This window comes from Periplaneta americana, chromosome 5, assembly GCF_040183065.1.
Source record: "Periplaneta americana isolate PAMFEO1 chromosome 5, P.americana_PAMFEO1_priV1, whole genome shotgun sequence".
In the NCBI taxonomy this organism is placed as follows: domain Eukaryota; kingdom Metazoa; phylum Arthropoda; class Insecta; order Blattodea; family Blattidae; genus Periplaneta; species Periplaneta americana.
The window spans coordinates 78,500,951-78,509,629 of record NC_091121.1 but is presented as its reverse complement, the minus strand read 5'-3'; the positions used below and the strand labels follow the sequence as shown (position 1 = coordinate 78,509,629).

At 35.1% G+C, this 8,679-nt stretch overlaps 1 non-coding gene across 1 annotated transcript; it reads right to left on the bottom strand.

The window, feature by feature from the left end:
* Positions 1 to 2,695: 2,695 nt before the first annotated feature.
* Positions 2,696 to 2,767, bottom strand: TRNAS-GGA (transfer RNA serine (anticodon GGA)). The gene has a single exon. It is a non-coding gene; the product is annotated as a tRNA-Ser (tRNA).
* Positions 2,768 to 8,679: the final 5,912 nt, after the last annotated feature.

Here is an 8,679-nt window from a genome sequence, read left to right as displayed (position 1 = left end):
ACATGAAATGTTTTTCAGGTGTTCATATAATATTTTTCTGAATATTGATACGAGCTTCTCGTAATTTTATAGAAATTATGCAACAAATGATTTTTTATCAAGTACTGAAAATGAGAAAGATAATTATTCGCATTATAATTTTTTATTTGCAAATATTGTATCTAGGAGAAAATCTCTGGCAGAATAATGAGTAAGGCACATGGAGTGAAAATTACAGTGTCCTATGTTTAATAGATGATGAGAAAATGGCGTGTCAATATAATTTAACTTTACAAGGATAGGATGGCATTTCGAATCTCCTCAAATTCTTGTATAGACCATTGGATATCTCGTGAAACCTATATACGCGTGAGGGGAAGCAGAAAGTGCACTGAGAAGCTTCCCTCCCTTGCTACAATTCCATTAATAGCTGCCTAACTTACCCCACTATAAAGTTCTTACTGTAAGCCACGGCGTACACAAGCATTTGGTTTCACTAGATAACCTGTAAGTATGTTCCACAAATAGAAAATAGTGAAATGAAATACGGTGCAATACATAAAGCGAACAGACATTTTCAGGACATGCCCCGAGCATACATTTTACATTAATTTATAATGATTACACTGAACAACAAACAAACTACGAGCTTCTGTTTTACACTCCAATGAAAACAGACAATTTTATATAATTAGTCTACACCAGAGGCGGTGCGTCCTATGAGTTCAATAGTTCAGAGAACCCCCAGGAAAAACAATTTAATTGTTTAAATAAATTTATTTATAATTTACACTATCATCCTTTGTTTCTTGCTCATCTTTAATAAGATTACTTGCGGCTCTGATGTTTTTTTTTTTTTTTTTTTTTTTTTCCGTATGAAAACCTATGAACAGCAGAGATCGCATACATGTTATAGGAATACATGCTTACGAGTGATTTCCGAGGTTCAATTTCTCCTCTGTACTTTGCCGAGTTAGCTTCTGGACTTGCGTGCGGGGCGAGAGGCAGGGGGAAATGTTGCATGGCAAACGTGTGGTTGCGCTGGTGTTTGGACCAGCGCAGCTGTAGTCACGTGATCGTGAGACAGCCGACATGCGAAAGACTTCATGATTCAAACCGAAAGTTAGCTTCAAATCTGTAGCAGAGATCACACTTTTAGCACGTGTACGTGTGTGTTATTGATTGTTGTATTTATTAATGGTTCCTTATAAATCTTTAAACGTCCATTTAGTTTTTCTTAGTGTTTTAGCCTTAATATCTTCATCTGTGAGTGTGTTCGTGTCCTATTCAATACCGTTAAAAATTTTTTTTTTCAGTTTTAATCTTGGAAGATAAGTGTAATATAAAGAAGTTTGGAAGGCCGTTACCTCAACTCGATTTAAGACAAGCACAAACAAGCTGAGATAAGACTTTTGCAGGGCTTTCAATGTAAAGAAATATGAAGCAGCTGAATTTGCGATTGTGAATCTATAAATAAATAAATTAGTTTCCCGTGCCTGCTATTTGCTAAGGTAAAGGTACGAGCTTGACATGCACTTATGTGTCACATTTAAGCCATTTGACACAGAAAATTAAGAAGCATGAGGAATCTATTGCTCATAAAAATGCTTGCCTAGATTTATCAGTCCTTGGAAGAACAGAAATTAGGCAACAGTTAGCTCAGCTTCCAGGCAGAATATTGCAGGGCTGAATGAAACGTAAGGAAAAATCGCTCTTGTTTCAAGGATAATTCGTCGTCGTCGTCGTCCTCCTCCTCCTCCTCTTCCTCCTTCTCCTCCTCCTCCTCCTCCTCATCATCATCATCATCATCATCATGCTCACTTTAAGACAATTATAAACTTTAAAGAACTGTAGTATTTTTTTTTAATTTTTCAGAAAGGAGACATTGTTTTAATTGTTGGAAAACCATGTAATATCATAAAAGTAGTGAACTCCTTGTCATTTTAGGCACGAACCGCCACTGGTCTACACTGAATTAAAACCATAAAATCGGAATTCCCCATCGCCTACAATTTCTCCGGAAAATATATTTTTGTCATAAAAAGTGCATGAAACAAACATAATTTAAATATTCTCGTGACTGCCTATGAGATCAAAACGATAAAAAATATTACATAAATGAGCAGTATAAAACATTGCTGTTTTTCTAGTTAAACTGAAAATATGGGCAAAAAACTTGATTTTGCTCATATTTTTTATTTTATGGAAGACCTCCATTTGTAACTCATATTGGGAACGCACTTAATTAGCTGCCAGCAAAAGTCGGCTGAAATACTGGCTAAGTATTTTTCTATGAATCGTTTTTTATGACAGCAACAACATGTCCTGATGATAACGTTATCCGATGTTCATCACTCACAGCGCCCAAGTTACAAGGAAGGAAGTTGAAATGGGAATATATGAAATGTATTTTCAGTATTATATTACGTCCAAAAATTGTATATGCTTTAAGCAGGTTCTAAACAATTTCTCTGTAATGAAAAGTCATTATATTTCCTAGAAAAGTATTGTGAAGAATCCTGAATCCCATGTACATTGGTTTCTCATTATCCTATAAGAGAACTTCAAACACTCTGTTTTGCATTATAACACGCATTTCCTATGAAAATATCTTCTTTCAATTTAGCTTCATCTAATCTTGAAAATTTGTGTTTCAAATATTGTAAACACCTACCCTCTTTTGATGAGAGAGAGAGATGGAACGGAGAAGAATTCTCTCCGGCGCCGGGATTTGAACCCGGGTTTTCAGCTCTCCGTGCTGATGCTTTAACCACTAAGCCACGCCGGATACAATCCCGACACCGTTGAGAATCGTCTCATATTAAGCTCCATCTCTTGGGTTCCCTCTAGTGGCCGCCCTCTGCACTACGTCATAGATGTCTATGCACGCAGGACCGAAGTCCATACATGTGTAGAGGTGCACTCAGATGAGTGACTGGTTGGCCGGGGTCCGACGGTATGGGCGCCGTCTTTAAATCACAAAGTGAGAGCTGAAAACCCGGGTTCAAATCCCGGCGCCGGAGAGAATTTTTCTCCGTTCCATCTCTCTCTCTCATCATCTGAGAAAGCAGAATATCTGCATGGAAATATCATATGTACTTCGGTACATCAAAATAAATAAAAAACCTATCCTCTTTGTTTAAAGCCGTTACAAAACTTTGCATCAAGCCTAACTTTATGTGAAGAGGCGATAGCAAAATGTTTTTCTTAATAAATGGCTCATGTTATATACTTATTTATCCTGGTACCCAAGCTCTCTTACTTCATTGTGTTTCTCGTTAGCTCGCCAGTTCCACTCACATAGAAAACAGCAACATTTATTGAAAGTAACCATATGACCTACTTAGATTTTCCAATAGTATTTTGCTTAGATCACGGCTTTTGAAAGTAATTTCATATTGTCATATGTTTCTTTTATACGAACAGCATAAACAATAAGTAAAGGAGGCCACCCGCATAATTCAGGAGATGACACGTTTGTCTCCTGATCCAGGATTGTGCTCGGCAGTGAATTCGATTCCCTCTTGGATCGATTATTTGTTTAGTTTTTTTCTCGAATTTTTCCCAACTGTAAGGCTAATGTCAGGTTATCTATGGCGAATTCTCGGCCTCATCTCACCAATACCACCTCACTTTCACCAATTCTATAGATACCAAATAACCCAGTAGTTATTAAATAGCCGAGTATGAGTAGGTGTAGAAGAATACAAGTCGCCATTGTGTAGTAACACTGTCTTTAAATTTAACTTCGATTAATCAATGAAAAGGCGCCATTCTAGTGAAATATAATGGTCATCCACTTCTCCCGTTAGCCCACCAACGTCATCAAGGTAAACAAGTTAGTTGTTCTGTGAAGAAAAAGATAGTAAAGAATTTTAGCTTTTCCTCTACCTATGCCAGCCATTCTCAAATTATGGGTCCTCAGGATGCGTTTGACGGGTTGTGTATGTGGCCCACAACAGTTTTCTATTCTAAATTTACATTGCAAACGCCTGAAAAATCGGTTTTTGCTTCGATAATTCTTTTAAAGTTTATATCCTTAAATTTCGAATATAACTTCATAATCGACTTGATTTTCAACAATGAGTACAGTAATTTCTCAGACATCAAGAATTATAATTATTTATTTCTTGTATTAACTCTGAGATTCTCGCTCATACATCTATTATATGGCTGTACATATCATTTGACGATGTGTCAGAGGAAGAACAATTGTTGCATAACATCTCAAGATTGATTAGTGAAATATATTACTAGTCAGCGAAGTATGCATTGGAGGGGGAAGGAAACTGGCTACTCTACCCCATTATCTCCTGGCTTAGTTGCCTCATGAGTGATGCCTTATTGGTGTCACTCTTGTGAGTTTCCAACCGTCTTCGGACTTTGACTGAACATACAATATTTCTTGTATATAATTGAGAAAAGAATATTCTGAACTTTCGAATAGGGCATACGGATGCTCATGCCATGCTCCACATCAAATTTTTGTGAAAAAAGATTTTCTTTAAGTTATTTTTTTATTGAAATGAAAAGCAAATACAGAATAAACTTAAGTTTACCGCTCTACTCAAACTTATGCAAAAACGGCAGGCCTAACCGTCACACTAATTCGGTAAATATAAAACGTTTTATTTTAAATTTCAGCATCTGCTTAATTAGAAAAATTAGTTCTTTTCAGTAACATTGTTATTTTTGAAGTGTACTAATTTAACTTTTAGGGCCGATGAAGTTTAATTAGCGTTGCCAGACTAGCAACACTAAAATCCACCCACGTAACAAATTCCACACAATTCCACACACGACTTCAGGATAATTTTTGTGCACTATAACCCTGCAGAATATATAGATATTTTAATGAATGTATAGATGTAAGTAATCCATTTTATCCAAAGCTTCATGTGATAGCCTAAGTAATCCATTTTATCCAAAGCTTCATGTGATAGCCTATCTCAAAATGGATTCCACTTTAGAGGTCAGGGTAGGGTGACCAGATTCACATCGATAAAAAGAAAAGAGGACACAAAGGTTAAAAAAGGAGGACATTGTTCGAAAAAAGAGGACAGAAGATATTATGTACTTAGATTTATTTATTTTTTACTTGGTTATTTAACGACTCTGTATCAACTATTGGGTTATTTATGGTCGATGAGATTGGTGATAGGGAGATGATATTTGGCGAGATGAGGCCCAGGATTCGTCATAGATTTATTTAACTAGCTAGCGAGTACAAATTAAAATTATAAAACAAAAATGTTTCTAGCCACTACAGTAAGACCCAGGCTCATGTACGGTGTGATCTTAGCTAATAAAATAACATAAAATTTACAAGGACAGTTTACTAAATACAGTAACTTAATTCAAACCAATAAATAACACACAATAGGAAAAAAGGAAGAAAGAGAGAAAAAAGAGAAAAAACACATTTAATATAAATTGACAATCAGATTACCTGACATTTGCCTTACGGTTGGAAAAAATCTCGGAAAAACCCAACCAGGTAATCAACCTAAGCGGGGATCGAAACCGCGCCTTAGCCGACTGAGCTACGCCGGTGGCTATTTAGATTTAGACTTAGGTCTATATTGTACTTTAGATTAAGTGAATACCGGTATCTATTTTATTACAAAATATTTACAGTACAGATTTAGGCTTGTATCATATTTAAAAGTATGTTAATATTTATTTTATTACAAAATAATTATGATAAAACTTAATAATAATGATTTTACAGATAGCTAGCTATAAAAGTCAAATTAAGGAGGATAGAAAGAGTATATTCCATCGATGCTGCGGCCATCTAAGGCAAACTAGATAACTTCAAAATATCAGGCATACAAGTTACGAAAAGAAGGACATTTGATTTTTAAAAAATCCGCCCGGACTCGGACAAAGGCTTAAAAGGAGGACATGTCCAGACAAAAGAGGACGTCTTGTCATTCTAGGTCAGGGGAAAAGTATATTATAATATATTTTGTGTCAAGTGTAAATTTGAGTTTTGTACAGAACCCTCTTCATCACAAGTCTGACATGACCTTTCTGGAATAGAACTGCTGTACTTGTTGTGGGAAGTCGTCTAGTGATGAAGGAAGAAACTAGTTCATAATATATATAGTTCGTCTAGAGGAAGAAACTAGTTCATAATATAAGCTGTTCTTGGAATGAAGAAAGATTACTCTGCATAATACTCGAACGTTTAGTCATACAATTTTATTGCGTATTATGAAAATCCTAACAATACAAAGAAAACCTTATTGCGCGTCAACGTTTCGAATTACGTAAGAGGATATATACCATTCTGTAAGCAGTTATCTTCCATCATAAGAAGAAAAATATTCTCGTACTTGTATAAGCTTCCCTTATAACAGAACAAAATCTCGTTAGAATCAGAAACAGAATAAAGAAATGAAACGAGATAAACGTATTCAGCACCATACAGTTCAATATTTTAGAGCTTGCCATCCAATTTGATGGCATGCTTTCACAGGAAAGTTTAATAAAAATGTTGTAATTTCTTAAACATAATTGCTTATGTAAAAATATGTCGCATTATACTAGATTTGTTCGTTCTCCATGTTTTAAAATGAATGCATACGTGTACAAGATATTTCATATAAAAATATCGAAACGTTTTGGTGTGTGAACTTTCCTAAGGCGACATAGGGCACGAAATTAATAGTGGACAAACATCCATGCCCTAGGAGGGATCAGTGGCGTAGCCAGCGGGTGGGCCAGGTAGGTCCAGGCTCACCCAAAAAATATGCGAATTTTTGCGTTTTTTTAAATGGAAAATACTCAACATTAAAAGTAAACCATGGTTACAGACCAATAGTTTCAGTCGATAGTATTAAGGTAAGAAGTCAAAAATGCGTTCATTTCTTCAAGAACCAATTTAACTGTGTTGGACTGGGCCTAAAAATTGTCTGGCAGCGATAAAAAGAAGAAAGCTGTGGAGGCTACTGAATTGTTACATCAGCTAGAAAAATTTGACACCTTATTTTATTTGGTATGTTAGACGATATTCTTGTTCTTGCAAATTCATTATCGGAAGCACCTCAGTCTCCAAAAATGGATATTAGTAAATGCTCGTCCTTCATTAAGGCAATGATATAAAATTTTTCAAAGCTCTGAAACCAAGAAAAATTCGACAATCATGTCAAGCATAAGGTTTTGTAATCTAGCAATTCTACCCATTGAGAGGGGGAAAAATTGGGATTTGTTGAAGGACCCATCATTAGCGATCGACAGATTCGTTGCTAGGAAATGTCGACAGCTCCAGTTCACCTTATGAAGCGTTTGTATACGTATGCCTTGCATGATTGTGTATCATAGTTTTGCATGTCATTAAATAAGACTTCCGAGAATGAGTTTCAAGAGAGTTGAAGACAGCGGCATTGTCAGGAGATGGGTCAGGTACTTTCTAAATCCTGTATATCCGGCCCACCCAAAATAATTAGTCTGGCTACGCCACTGGGAGGGATTCAAATTTATGACAACGTAACATTAAAGCAGAGCGTCTTAAGGCTGGTTCACAATAAACCGGGAACGGAAACGACGACGAAAACGTAAACGGAAATCATGTTGAAATAAATGTACTTGAATGGGAGCATTCACAAATAACTACTGTGAATGCTCATATTCAAAAACACAATTTTTTAACATTATTTCCGTTCTCGTTTTCGTTCTCGTTTATGTTTCCGGTTTATTGTGAACCAGCCTTTACTCGTGGCCGACAAGCTCTAGTACTGATCCTAAGTGACAAAAATATTTCACTTTCTCAATTGCCTAACTAGATAACTAAATAGTAATAGAAACTAAATTTATTTATTTATTTATTATTTTGCTAATAATTGTAACATAAAATATAATATATACAGAAAAACTTTAGCTCGCCCCTGAAAGAGTAGAACTCGTGCTCAGGGGCGGATTCCTGAATTGAAATTAATAATTACACAATATAATTTGTCTTATGTCTACTATGCTTATCTATACTAATAATAAATCTGTAGCCGAAATTTTTCTGGTAATTTTCGATTTTCCAAAAATAATTGGTCCTAACATATATAATTAACCACCCTGAAACCGAAAATCGCTTTTTTGAAATTTTTGTTTGTATGTCTGTCTGTATGTTTGTTACCTTTTCACGCGATAATGGCTGAACCGATTTATATGAAAATTGGAATATAAATTAAGTTCGTTGTAACTAAGATTTTAGGCTATATGGCATTCAAAATACATTATTTAAAAGGGGGGTTATAAGGGGGCCTGAATTAAATAAATCGAAATATCTCGCTTATTATTGATTTTTGTGAAACATGATACATAACAAAAGTTTCTTTAAAAATAATTTGCGATAAGTGTTATTCCTCGAAAAATTTTGATAGGACTGATATTTAATGAGATAAATGAGTTTTAAAATTAAAATAACTGCCATCTAAGGCCGTGTAATGAATTAAAAAACAAATGACTTCGTCTATAAGGGGCCTTGGACAGCAACAATCGAAAGCTATGAAAGATAGCCTACAGAGAATGTTTCTGTGTTTGTATGAAGTAATATCGGAAGATAAATTAACCGATTTGTATAATTAATTATTATTTCACCATTGGAAAGTGTAGTTTCTCTAGATGGACATAATGCTATGTTATTACAGTAACTTCTGATATAATATAATATGTAATATTATATAATTTAAGTTATTTGAA